The following is a 14,800-nucleotide window of genomic DNA, read 5'->3' on the forward strand; positions in this document are numbered from 1 at the left end:
TTTCCCTCATAGGTAGAAGAGGAATGTAGAGAGAGATGCATAAATAAATACTGTGTCTCTTGTAGTGGCTTAGCTAGAAAGTAAAAATTGTGTGAAAAATATTAATTCTTTAAACATTAATCATTATATAATGCTCTGTTCATGGTAAATGCAATACTTATATGCTGGAAGGAAAGGCAGATTTTGATTAATTTTTATTAATTTATATTTTTATTTAGACTTTTTTAAAGCAAAAAAAGTTACTTTATTTTTAATGATTTTTTTTTATTAAGTAAGTAACTTAGTTATTGCTGTGAGTCACAAATCCCATGGGCCGGATGCCCCCTGATCTCTGTTGGATGGTTAGGTCACTGATGAAGTTGAATAATGCTGAGGATGGAAGGTTCTTTCTTGTAGTCTAATCCTACAATGGAACCTGAACAGGTGGTAATGGAGTATAGATCTCCTGATAGAAATATATCTCCTTATGTAATTACTGATGGCCAAGGTCGCTGTTTATTCTAACTAGTCAAAGTTGCTTTAAGCCTAGAGTGGTTCCTCTCAATGATTAAGCTTGATTGATTAGCCATGATCAAGACAAAATAAAAGACTTCCTTTGGCAGGGAAAATTAATGGCACCAGAGACCCGTGCAACTATGCTAGGCCTTACTTCGGGATTCCTTGCCTTCTAGAAGCCTTGTTCATATTAAAGTTCAGAATTTTGAGGATCACCTAGCCCCTGTTACAAGTGCTCACCTGACTGTCGCTACCTCGATGTTGAATTGTGCTTATTTTTGATTGTTACAGTAAATCAGAATTTCTCTATTGCTTGCTGTCATAGTAGTCTGCCCACCATACAGTGAATCCTCCCTTACTTTATTCTACCATGTCGAACAATGTTTACTGCTCTACCAACCTTAAGGAGGGTATCTGGTTCTCTTTTGTATCATGATCCATGTATCTGTGCTTGCTTCTACCTGAAAGCTTACCGCACGCACTAAGCGTTCTCTGTAATAACGTTTGTATTGTAGACTTTAGTTTCCATGATGGAGTCATTTGTAATGGACAAACCTTCCTGCAATAAATAACTATAAAAGCTGGACAGAATATGTAAGATAATAGATTGAAGACATTGGAGAGCAACTGACATAGTCGGGACGCAAGGGTGGTTCTGATCCTTGAGAGAAGAGAAGCACATTGGCTGCACTTAAATTCTCCATGGCTACCCCTATGAGAGCATTGTCTAAATTTTAGCACAGGTGAATGAAGTATAAGAAGAAAGTGGGGGGCTTCCCTGGTGGCGCAGTGGTTGGGAGTCCGCCTGCTGTTGCAGGGGACACGGGTTCGTGCCCCGGTCTGGGAAGATCCCACATGCCGCGGAGTGGCTGGGCCCGTGAGCCATGGCCGCTGAGCCTGTGTGTCCGGAGCCTGTGCTCCGCAACGAGAGAGGCCACAACAGTGAGAGGCCCGTGTACCGCAAAAAAAAAAAAAAAAAAGAAGAAGAAAGTGGCAATTGTTATTGGACTAAGGAGAATGATATCAGACTTCGGGGCAAACAAAGGGGCTAGAACTAGAGGGGAAAATTTCTGGAAGGGAGTAAGCCTCAGAACAGTAGCCCAAATATCTCCATATAAATTCTGTTCAAGTCAGTTGTCAACTACTAGTCTGTACATAAGCAGGACAAAGACCTCAAGAAATGTAGCACAAAAGGACATCTGAATGGCTAAAAAACAGATCTGTGGGGGTATTTTAGCCTCATGACACCGGGGAGAGAGATAGGAATTCAAGTGCTGAATTCAAGGACAGGGGCATTGGTAAACGACCTCAGGATCTCAGTGAAGACCCTGTCAGTCAAGCCCTAGGAGTAGGGACCTTACCCTAGGAAAAATGAAATACAGCAGAGCTTTAAATCAAGCTTAGACAGGATCAGTTGATCTATCAGCATTTTTTTCCTGAATTTCAGAAAACCATTTAACTCTCTTTTAAGGACCATATCAGAGTCTCTGTGATACTCAGCAGTCAATAAAAAATTACAAGATGTCGGGCTTCCCTGGTGGCGCAGTGGTTGGAAGTCCGCCTGCCGATGCAGGGGACACGGGTTCGTGCCCTGGTCCAGGAAGATCCCACGTGCCACGGAGCGGCTAGGCCCATGAGCCATGGCCGCTGGGCCTGCGCGTCTGGAGCCTGTGCTCCGCAGCAGGAGAGGCCACAGCAGTGAGAGGCCCGCGTACCGCAAAAAAAAAAAAAAAAAATTACAAGATGTGCTTTAAAACCGGAAAAAAAATAATGACCAAAACCCAAGAGAAAAAAGACAATAAACCCATACATGATTTAGATATTGCTATTATCAGATAGGGACTTTAAAATAACTATGGTTAATCTGATCAAGAAAATGGAGAAAATGATGTACAAAACAGATGAAAACATAACTTCAACAGAGAATTGGAATCCATATAAATTAATCAAATGGACCTTCTTGAGCTGAAAAATACAATATTTAATATTAAAAACTTTGGATGTTTTGAACAGCCAGGTGAACACATTATTGATGAACTAGAAGACACAGGATTGATGAACTAGAAGACAGGTCAAAATAAGCTAAGAGAGAATGGAAACAGAATAGAACATAAAAGACACATGGTACACAAACTGACTTCCGAACTCACTATTCTCCAGAAAGAGACTTCATACTTGGAAGCTCTATGGATTGCTTTTTTCTAGACTATTGGATGCTACTAGAAACATACTTAGACATATCTAATTCCATTGCTGATTCAAAGCATTTGCATTTTCAAGGGAACTTAGGGAACTGAGAGATGCTTTTGTTAACCTTAATGGAAAATCTGTTTCCTTTAAGTTGTACCTTTACCAAAATTTGACAACTTCTGAAAAGAGAACAGAGTACAAGATCTTAGGGAGTAGAAATAATCTATATCAAGTTTTCTTCCTAAAGGAAATAATGCAACGTCTTAAGAGTGTATTTTCATGTTTTAGTTTTTTTTTTTCATTTTTATTCTAGTTTTTATTTCAAAACTATTTGGATCAGTAGCAGATCTCTGTCCCTTTTACTTTCTCCTGTTTTCTTTGCTTCCCACTCTTGATCTGTCAGTGCTTGTGCTCTGTGCCTTTTTACTATATTAACAGTCTATAAGGTTTTCCATTTCTGGAAAATTAGGCAGAGAGCAGAATTTTTGATCCAAGTCTTCATAATTTGCAGCATGAGAACTGTTTCAGTTGCAATCCATCTTTTATGGGTTTTAAACTATTTTTTCTTGAGACTTTCGTGCATTGCTTGTAGCCCACTCTGACACTGTCGGGGGAAAATAACATACTCTGACAGTAGTCTTACTGGCGTCTTGGAAAAAGACAAAAACGTGGAAGGCAGATTAATGAAGATATTAATGAAAAGTGGATAGTATATTTCTTTCTATTCACTGATTCTCAAGTAAAAATTAACCAAAAGCCAATGTTTGGTGTCATAAAACCTTGGCTCTGTTATATATTTGGAAATGGCTTCTGACCTAGAAATAACATTGTGTTCCCTCCCACCCCCTACCTTTTTCACCCAGCAGCCTCATCCCTTCCCCTCCCCCACAAATCCTTGATGATAAAGAGATTTCCTCTGTACACACCCAATAACACAAGAGTCCAATTGCAGAGAACTGATTATGCCACAACTCTGCCTAATATATCGATACTATGATGACCCAGTTCCTGAGGCTAAGATTTCTTTCTTGATCATAAAATGCTTTCACAGATGTTAAGTCATTTGATTTTCTCAAAAATTGTGTGAGGTACGGAGAGTGAGTATTATTGCACCTATTTCACAATAAGGAGACTAAGGTAGATGAAGTGACTCACCCAAGGCAATAGCTAGTAAGCTTTAAAGCCAGGACTCATGCCTTTGCTACTCTTCAGTGTTGACACCCTTTCTTAGGAGGCTTGGGTGGAATGGTAGGTGGATGTTAGGAGCATTGTTATTATTGAAATGTTTTCATAGTATAAAGTAGGACTATGCCTACCTTAAATCCATGATAGGTCTAGACTATATTTTGACTACTGTTCTAGCGCTAGTGGAAGAGAGATGTTCTACTTTGCAGAAGCCTTTTACAATATGAATCCCTAAATCCTTTTGGGAAATGGTAAAAAACAATAGTTTTAGAAATTTGTGCTGACCTTAATAAAGAGGAAATGAATACCCATAAGTGGTTTGACAAGCTCAGGAAAATGTTCTTGGGAATGTGCAATAATGGTTTGTTCAGATTAGATGACATCCTGAATCAGAAAGGACTTTGCAGATCCACGGTTATTTAAGGTGTGGACCAACAGGACGCCAAGCACTAAAGCATGTTCTGTGAATACTCCTAGTGTCAAGGTCATATTGGGAGACAATTCTTGGAGTGTCTTGGAGTCTCACATTTCTCCCTGTCTTATGAGCAAAGGAAATAACTAACTTTATTCCACTCTATTATTTCCAGAATGTTTGTGCAGTGAATAGCCTTAGAAGATGTAGATAGTGTCTCCCTTCAGAGCAAAGGGCAGGCATGCTTACTGTCCAGTATAAAAGATTCAGGTTCCCTAAACTCAGGGTCCTTCTCCTATAATGCTTATTGTATGTACAGGTGTCACCTGACCCTCTTTGTGTTGCCCTATGGGAATTGGCTCTCTGGGAACTAGTGCAAGAAAATAATGATATTCTGGCTACCACTACTGCTGAGAGGAATAAAGTCAATTGTCTCTGACACAGGCATGTCACATATTCTTCCAGCATCTGTAAAAGTATGAATGTTAGTTTGCAAATAGCCTTCACAGCACAGTTCTGACATGTCTCAAGCCATCTCCTCCTCTCCTAATCTCTGTTCTAGTGCAAAAAAAAAAAAAAAACCACAAGACATTTTGAGTCCATGAATGTGGTTTCCTGAGTCTTGTGTATTTTTAGCAGGATGATTCTGGCATTTCACAATGAACATTGTGTAAACCAGATATGTAGTTGGTAGAGATCAATCAGCAAATCATGACACTGCAGAGAAGTTGGGGATTCTTAGATAATTCACTGCTCCTCTTCCCCTGCAGACTTCAGTTTCTTTAAGTCCAGCCTTGAACAAACCTGGGATATAGGTCTTCAGTCTGAGGAACTGCTTTTATTTTCCCACTTTATTACTCAACATATTTGGAAATTATCCTCATTGTTCCTCACCAGGCTGGCTTTTCATCCTTAGCTCATTACTAGACTTCCATTTCTGCATAGCCCTCCAGTTCTTGGCAAGATAACTGTGTTCTCTCTCTTGATTTTTTATGATGATGGACATTAACACAAAAAACCATCTCTGATAATATTTAAGATCATTTAAGATGGGGAATGCTTTTTAGCATTCTAGATTAGGTAGGGGCCAGTCATGGGTAAGAAAGTTCTCCAACCTTGGACTCTCCTCTTGTTAAAGGTTAATACAATTTTCTAAGACTTAATGCTGCCCAAGGACTCTGAGGTTCACTTCTGTGCCTGACCCCTTTTATTTATGCTCTCTGTCTTCAGGATTTGGAGCTTAGTTTGGGCCCATTAACTTATGGTTTACTTATTCTTCCACAGTTCTGCCTTCTCCCTTCCAAGCCCCCGGTAAGTCACCCATTTGATTCTGGGAGCTGGTCAACCCTGATGCCTTGCAGAAGCTCAATAAATATTTGTAGAATGATTAAATGGAGGTACTGGATCTTTTTTTGAGCCTTTTAACCAGAGCTCTTCAATCTAACCAGTACCTTGATTTCTCCAGTAAAAAATACATGGAAAGAGGGATAATAATGCTACAAGTCATGCATAATATAATACCAATACTGGCCGAGAGCTCACCTTATGCTTGGTACTGTGCCAAGCGCTTTAGATATATTGCCTTATTTAATCCTCACAAATTTACTACATGATTACCAACATTTTACAGATATAAAAATGGGCACAGGGAGAATCTGTAATTTTTCTGAAGTCACACAGTGACAGAACTGAGATTCTTCTACCTTGTAAGAGCCAGAGTTATTTGGTGCACATATTACATGGTTGAAGAAGAAAATTGAACTTTCACTTTTGGGTAAGGCTAACTTAAATCAGCCATAAAAATGTCTTCTTTGTCTCGGGATCAGGTAAAAGATCAGAGTCAAAGCAGAACACCTGAACTTTGTGGAAAGCAAGCCATGGGTATTCTTGTCCAACTCCTCATTTACACAGCTCCCTCTCATATCAGTTGGGTGATTAGTTAATTTCTTCTTTCATTTATTCTAAGAATATTTATTGAAACCTGATTTGGTACATAGCACTGTTCCTAAGAATTCAGGCTAAGTGAAGAGAAGTAATTCCCCTTAGGGGAAGGAGAGCATTCCTTGTGGACCTGCCTGAGGCCAGGAGTTTCCCCCAAAGACTTGGAAGAAGATAGAACTGTTGTGAAGGGTTGAGATACAGACTGGGGACTCCTTCAGTGCTTGTAAGTTCCTGAGGGCAGGGACTGTATCTGCGTCTTTCATGGCTGCATCGTTTGTGCTGAGTACACTGCCTGACACACAGGAGTTGCTTCAAAACTATGGTCCGACTGAATTAAATCAGTAGCCTCCTAGGATGGTTTTTTTTTGCCTTAATCATTCTTCTGGAATTTTACTGAAGTTGTTGACTGGAAAAATTGGATACATTGGTTTATTATAAGTGTTCAGATATTAGATTAAACGTGACCAAGTTTCAGTTTCTGCTTTTTCTTTTTCTCTAACCAGAAAAGAACTTTGTCATTTACCACATTTCATACTCCTTTAGTACTGTATTTTAGATCAGGACAGTATTTCTTTTTTTTTACTTCCAAGATACAGAAAACAATACTATAGAAAAACTGCTCACATGTGATAAACTAAACTATGTAAATATACATAGTCTGCTAGGTTGGGTCATAGGCAACTGACAATATTTGGGAGTTTTTGACCTTTAGTGGTTAAACTTAATGGATTATGCTTTATTTTCTTCTTCTTTTTTTAAAATAAAACAACTGAGATGCCTATAAAAGAAGAAAAATTTCTCCACAAAAATTTCTATGGCATTCTCCAGGTTGGTGTACTTCTGGCTATAATGAAAGATGTTTGCATTTTTCAGAATTCTTCCTTATCAGAATTCTTCCTAACTGGATGGCCTGTGGCACAAACTTACTTTCCCAGCTCTGACTGTTATGTGAATGTGTGCTGGATAATTTATTTCATATTATTTGAGGCCTTGTGAGTATTATTAGAATGAGAGGAAACCATGAAATTATGGGTTCTTGGTTCACTACTTTAACAAATATTTACTGAGAGCCAACAAAAACAATATTTACTGCATGAGCGGAAAACAAAAAGACACAGTTCTTGCCTCCTTTGACTTTATTTTTTTTACTTTTTAAATTTTTTGGACTAATATCTGCTATTTATTGGACAATTTGCACAGCACTGTGCTACACATCACATACATTATTTCACCTGTTTCTCGTGGAAGCCCTATGAGGTAGATATTGCATCCACACCTTACAGAGAACACAACAGTTTCAGAAAAATAAGCTGCTTGCCCCTGATCACACTGCAAGGGAGAAGCCAAACCATAATATGATCCTAACCTGTCTCACGCACCAGTACAACCTGACAGGGACAAAACTTATCTCCATGTATGAAAGATCCATGTTTTCAAAGAGAGGTAGAATCACTTCATTTTATAATCACGTTTAGTATCAGTGGCATCAGTGTCTGAAAAAAAGGTCTCTAAACCATTCTTCCAGTTTACTAATTCTGCTAAAATGTCTTCAGAAATGGCTTCATCAGTGAAGCTGCCCATTAGCCCTCTGGAACAAAACATCCAATGAAATGGGCCTTTATTTATATTTAGTGCAAATTACACTTCCAGGACTTTAGCTTGGAGCTATCCCCCTGCACAGATATGTAAGCAGATTAAATAAATTATGGTATATTCATTTAGTAGAACCTTATGTAGCCAAAAAAAGAAAGAGGTTCTTTGTTCCTTACCTACGGATATGGAATGACCTCCACTGGGGAAAACACCGTGTATAGTTTGCTATCATTTGTATAAAACACCCCCTTACATGTGTTTGTTCAGGCACAAAATCTTTCACAAAAGGATATAGGAAACTAGTGAGTGCCTGAATCCAGGAAGAGGAAGTAGGAGCTGGGGGACAACGCAGATTACTTTGTATTGACCCAGGGGGAAAGTTATGTATTTAAACTTTTTTTTCAATTAAAAATAATTATGGACTATTATACATTTGAAAAATTACAAGAGTAATTTATGGTTGCAGAAAGGAAAACACAAAGTCTTCTTATGAGAATCACTATAAGTTATAACGTAAATACATTATTTTAATGTAAAAAGGCATGAAATTTCCTTTATAGACAACTTCTCATTTATCTACCATGTAGTGTCAAATGCGCCTGTAATCCCATGAAATAAGTATGATTCTTATGAGAGAATAGAGCCAGATCAAATGCATCATTAAGAAAAAATATGCATACTAGACTATGAATTCTACTGAGGACAAAGGCCATTACTTTAAATACTTTAAAATTCTCCAGCTCCTGATAGGGTTCTCAGAACAGAGTTTCTTGGTTAATGAATAGCAAATTGATTTATTGGTTAAATTAGCAACTATGGAGCTTCCTGACAACAATATAAAATTAGTGGATAATTCACCAGAAACTGGCTTCTAGATTTTCATTTTAATTACTACTTTGAAACAACATAATTTAGTACCAAAGATTTAAACACCCAATATAATTGCTAGACTGTGAAATCAGCATTATTTATATCTCATCAGCTCTACAAAACTCATCAATTTTTCTTTTGAAAATGGTAGTAGAAATCCCAAAGAATAAGGGAGAGACTACTAATTTAAGGTCATGTTTACTAATCTAGCACCATAATTCCATTCTCAGGACCTCCCAAGTGGCCGGAAGGAGGAAGGGAAGAAGTGAGGATGTTTGAAAAGTAAGGGTTGTTCTTAACTTGTGGCCCCATTTGTGCTGTAAGGCAATACAGGGTCTAGCAAAGAAGAAAATTGCTGAGGCTGGAGATGAAAACAAAAGCTTTTGGTTCAGATGGTAAAGAAGGCCCTCAAGAACAGTAGAATCAGTTTATCCAGGAGGCAGTGCTGGAGTCGGCCTCATGAACTAGGGGGTTTCTTCTTGGTGTCCACATCCTTTTCAATTTCTTCAAGTTTTTTAGCCAGGTTTGGTATGTCATAGCTCTGAGCCAGATACTTTCCCACCACGTTGCCAAGAGTAAATCTAAGCAGGAACTGGAGCATGTGTCGGCAAGGAGGGCTCGAAGGGCAGCTGCAGCTCCGTGGGCCATCCGAGGCTGCCTCACCTGGCATGATGCCTCCTTTGACTTTATTGTTTATGGTTTCTATGGTTTATCTCAAAGAGCCTTGTAAATAAATATAAAATTATAGTTGTGATAGGTGCTTTGAAGGAGAGTGCATAATAATATAACTGTAAATACTAGGGGGAATGGATCAAGTTGGGGATGTCAGGGAGGATCTTTCTGAGGAAGTGAAGAGCTGAGCCAAGGTCAAGTACAGTTTTTACCCGGATGAAAGGAGACCAGCAGTGGGGATATGAAACAACACAGTCCAGTTCAGTTCACTGAATGTTTACAGAATGCCTACCATATGCCAGACACTATGATTAGATGCTGGGAAATAAAAAATGAATGAGACATGGTCTTTGCCCCAGTAAATTACTCACTATCAGGGTTTCATCTTCATGCAATTGATAAATGAGGAGAGCCACACCGTATGTGTTTGTTTTGCTTCTATGTAGTTTGAGTTTCCTTTGTGTCAGGATTCCCTCAGCTAGCCAAGTCCTTCTGAAGAAATCAAACACAGTCTTTTTGTCATGGAATCAAAGTTTAATAAATAAATATACATAGTCTTCTAGATTCAAGTCCAGCAAGGCTATTCTAGTCTTTACCATCAATTACATGTGGCCTCACAGTGAAGCTCAGGTCTGTTTCAGACCCGCCAACAGCACGGCGCCAGGAAGGGAGCCTGACTGCCACCAAACAAGAGACCCAGTATTTCTTTCTTTCTTTGTTTCTTTCTTTCTTTGTTTCTTTCTTTCTTTGTTTCTTTGTTTCTTTCTTTCTTTCTTAACATCTTTATTGGAGTATAATTGCTTTACAATGGTGTGTTAGTTTCTGCTTTAACAAAGTGAATCAGCTATACATATACATATATCCCCATATCTCCTCCCTCTTGCATCTCCCTCCCACCCTCCCTATCCCACAAATTCCTATACAAATTGTGAAATTTTTTGTCCTAGTTCTATAAAAAATGCCATTGGTAGTTTGATAGGGAGTGCAGTGAATCTGCAGATTGCCTTGAGTAGTGTAGTCATTTTCACAATGTTGATTCTTCCAATCCAAGAACATGGTATATCTCTCCAACTTTTTGTATCATCTTTAATTTCTTTCATCAGTGTCTTATTGTTTTCTGCATACAGGTCTTTTGTCTCATTAGGTAGGTTTATTCCTAGGTATGTTATTCTTTTTTTTGCAGTCGTAAATGGGAGTGTTTCCTTAATTTCTCTTTCAGATTTTTCATCACTAGTGTATAGGAGTGCAAGAAATTTCTGTGCATTAATTTTGTATCCTGCTACTTTACCAAATTCATTGATTAGCTCTAGTAGTTTTCAGGTAGCATCTTTAGGATTTCTCATAGCATCTTTAGGATTTCTCTATGTATAGTATCATGTCATCTGCAAACAGTGACAGTTTTACTTCCTTTCTGATCTGGATTCCTTTTATTTCTTTTTCTTCTCTGATTGCTTTGGCTAAAAATTCCAAAACTATGTTGAATAATTTGGTGAGAGTGGGCAATCTTGTGTTGTTCCTGATTTTAGTGGAAATGGTTTCAGTTTTTCACCGTTGAGAATGATGTTTGCTGTGGGTTTGTCATATATGGCCTTTATTATGTTGAGGTAAGTTCCCTCTATGCCTACTTTCTAGAGGGTTTTTATCATAAATCGGTGTTGAATTTTGTCGAAAGCTTTTTCTGCATCTATTGATATGATCATATGGATTTTATCCTTCAGTTTTTTAATATGGCGTATCACATTGATTGATTTGCGTATATTGAAGAATCCTTGCATTCCTGGGATAAACTCCACTTGATCATGGTGTATGATCCTTTTAATGTGCTGTTGGATTCTGTTTGCTAGTATTTTGTTGAGGATTTTTGCATCTATGCTCATCAGTGATATTGGCCTGTAGTTTTCTTTTCTTGTGATATCTTTGTCTGGTTTTGGTATCAGGGTGATAGTGGCCTTGTAGAATGAGTTTGGGAGTGTTCCTCCCTCTGCTATATTTTGGAAGAGTTTGAGAAGGATGGATGTTATCTCTTCTCTAAATGTTTGATAGAATTCACCTGTGAAGCCATCTGGTCCTGGGCTTTTGTTTGTTGCAAGATTTTTAATCATGGTTTCAATTTCAGTGTTTGTGATTAGTCTGTTCATATTTTCTATTTCTTCCTGGTTCAGTCTCAGAAGGTTGTGTATTTCTAAGAATGTGTCCATATCTTCCAGGTTGTCCATTTTATTGGCATAGAGTTGCTTGTAGTAATCTCTCATGATCCTTTGTATTTCTGTAGTGTCAGTTGTTACTTTCCCTTTTTCATTTCTAATTCTATTGATTTGAGTCTTCTCCCTTTTTTTCTTGATGAGTCTGGCTAATGGTTTATCAATTTTGTTTATCTTCTCAAAGAACCAGCTCTTAGTTTTATTGATCTTTGCTATTGTTTCCTTCATTTCTTTTTCATTTATTTCTGATCTGATCTTTATGATTTCTTTCCTTCTGCTAACTTTGGGGATTTTTTGTTCTTTCTCTAATTGCTTTAGGTGTAAGTTTAGGTTGTTTATTTGAGATGTTTCTTGTTTCTTGAGGTAGGTTTGTATTGCTATAAACATCCCTCTTAGAACTGCTTTTGCTGCGTCCCATAGGTTTTGTGTCATCATGTTTTCATTGTCATTTGTTTCTAGGTATTTTTAAAATTTTATCTTTGATTTCTTCTGTGATCTCTTGGTTATTTAGTAGCGTATTGTTTAGCCTCCATGTGTTTGTAGTTTTTACAGATTTTTTCTTGTAATTGATATCTAGTCTCAGTGTTGTGGTCAGAAAAGATATATGATACGATTTCAATTTTCTTAAATTTACCAAGGCTTGATTTGTGACCCAAGATATGATCTATCCTGGATAATGTTCCATGAGCACTTGAGAAGAAAGTGTATTCTGTTGCTTTTGGATGGAATGTCCTACAAATATCAATTAAGTCCATCATGTTTAATGTGTCATTTAAAGCTTGTGTTTCCTTATTTATTTTCATTTTGGATGATCTGTCCTTTGGTGAAAGTGGGGTGTTAAAATCCCCTACTATTATTGTGTTACTGTCAATTTCCCTTTTTATGCCTGTTAACATATGCCTTATGTTGAGGTGCTCCTATGTTGGGTGCATAAATATTTACAATTGTTATATCTTCTTCTTGGATTGATCCCTTGATTATTATGTAGTGTCCTTCTTTGTCTCTTGTAATAGTCTTTATTTTAAAGTCTATTTTGTCTGATATGGGAAGTGCTACGCCACCTTTCATTTGATTTCCATTTGCATGGAAGATCTTTTTCCATCCCCTCACTTTCAGTCTGTATGTGTCCCTAGGTCTGAAGCGGGTCTCTTGTAGACAGCATATATATGGGTCTTGTTTTTGTATCCATTCAGCCAGTCTGTGTCTTTTGGCTGGAGCATTTAATCCATTTACATTTAAGGTAATTATGGATATGTATGTTCCTATTGCCATTTTCTTCATTGTTTTGGGTTTGTGTCTCAGTTCTGCTGTCTCATTTCATTGTTTTCTTACTTTTCACTCTTCTTTGCAAGGACTCACAAACTTCCTTTATAGTTAGTGTCAATATATTATACTATTAAGGCTCTCTCGTCCTGGCTGCAAATCCTAAACACTTGTTTTCTTTTCCTATTTTTCATTATTACTAATTCTTTTTTGTTTTTTCATCTTTGAGGATTGATTTGTTAGAGGGCAAGTAATATTTCTAAGGGGACTCTTAGATATTGCATCACTAAGTGACTTGTCCAACTTCACAGCATGCCCTTGATTATGGAGCAATCAAGTAGAAAAGAGGAAAAGCTCCCAAATGTTCTTTCTTAACTGAGTATGCATGGCCAATATTGCACAGATTCAATAAATATGTTAACTAAATGGGTTTATCAACTAAGAAGTTTTAGTTTAAAGACTGTAAGAAATTATGTTAGAGACAACAGCATTAAGTGGCCTTTTGGGTAATATACCTCTGTATTCACAATCCATGAAACTTTTGAGACTTTGCTTTTGAAAATTCAGCCTGTGTTCTAAGAATTCCACACTCTTCCTGTGAAGAGTTACTATCAACCCTGTTGATGAGAGCTGTGATTTTTGCCTAAAATTTCTAAATGAATGTGGTGAATGTCTAGCAAGTGTCTGTCTGTCTAGCAAGTCGTTTGCGCTATCTCATTCCCAGATTATTTTGTAAAAAGGAATTTACATGAGTACCATTTTACCCCTTGAATAACTATGTCTGCTAATTTTTTTTCTGGAAGTTTTATTAACCATATACTGCAGTAATGATCTAGCCCAAGATGTTCTTGTATTATTTTGGAGCTAGTTGCTCGTGATTCATAGCACGTTGGACATCCAAGCTATGGTTAACTGGTGGTCAAGTTAGGAAATTCTGTTTCCATTACTTCTCCCTTTCTTAGCCCAGAACACCTCTCCACTCATTTTTTTCCTTTTGATTTGTCATGCTTATAGTCACTGCTTGGTGTTTTCAAACCCAAAGTAGACACAATGACATGCCATAATAAGTATTGTTCCTACTGCACTTCCAGCTTAGCTAAAAACAGGAAATACAGGCCATTTTGTGGAAAAGCTCACTTTTGTGATATTTCTAACCCAAGAGGTTTGGATCAACTTTGGTTGAGTGTCTGAACTTTTGGCTTCTTACTTACAGTAAACCTTCTAACTTCAGAATTTTAGCACCATTTCTACTTATAAGATTATACCTTCTGTATTTAGATTATGCTGACACATGAATCAGTTTGCTTTGAAACCATTTTTATTTAATATGAGGAGGTACTTGTAGCCAAAACGTGCACATAAGAAAATCGTGTGAACCATAAGATTTAAAGCATAATAGTAGAAATAGCCTTACTTCCCATAGTTTCAAGACTTTCCTTACTTATTGGACAGTTTATTTAAAATGGGTCTATTATTTTAAGGCTTTACCCATTAAATGAACATTTGATGCAGAAATTTACTATGTAAAATAAATCCAGAAGCAAAAAATGCTAGATTAGGTAAAATAGACAATTCTTTTGGTAAGGAGCGCCAGGCCCTACCAGAAAATAAATCTAAATTACTTCGCACTTAAACAATCAACCAATTGATTTTTAGTAATCCTAGAAGGCAGAGGGAGTTTAAAGTTAGAACTTCATGTACACTGTATTTTTTTCAAGATCCAGTGAGGTAAAAATTGAATTGGATAGATTAGCAAAAGAAGCCACGTAAGGTTACATTTATGTGATTCCAGGAAAATGGGGTGGCCTTGGGCAATTCATTATGTTATTTTTCAGTGTCAATGAAGGGCCTGAGTTTTCTTGGTTTCTTCCATATTTGTGACTGGGGAGATTGGCCATAATGAATCAGATGGATTGCATTGTTTCATTCATTCTCTTCTGACTTAGCCATGTAATGTGATCCTACAAAACGTTCATCA

The 14,800-nt window shown here is 37.4% G+C and overlaps 1 long non-coding RNA gene and 1 pseudogene across 4 annotated transcripts in view; one reads left to right on the forward strand and one right to left on the reverse strand.

The window, feature by feature from the left end:
• Window positions 1–14,800, forward strand: part of LOC114895939 — a 187,223-nt gene that overhangs the window by 24,968 nt on the left and 147,455 nt on the right. The gene's annotated exons all lie outside the window — the stretch shown is intronic.
• On the reverse strand, window positions 9,144–9,334 carry LOC114895938 (annotated as a pseudogene).

This window comes from Monodon monoceros, unplaced genomic scaffold (genome assembly GCF_005190385.1).
Source record: "Monodon monoceros isolate NGI ecotype Baffin Bay Population unplaced genomic scaffold, NGI_Narwhal_1 Super_Scaffold_15, whole genome shotgun sequence".
In the NCBI taxonomy this organism is placed as follows: domain Eukaryota; kingdom Metazoa; phylum Chordata; class Mammalia; order Artiodactyla; family Monodontidae; genus Monodon; species Monodon monoceros.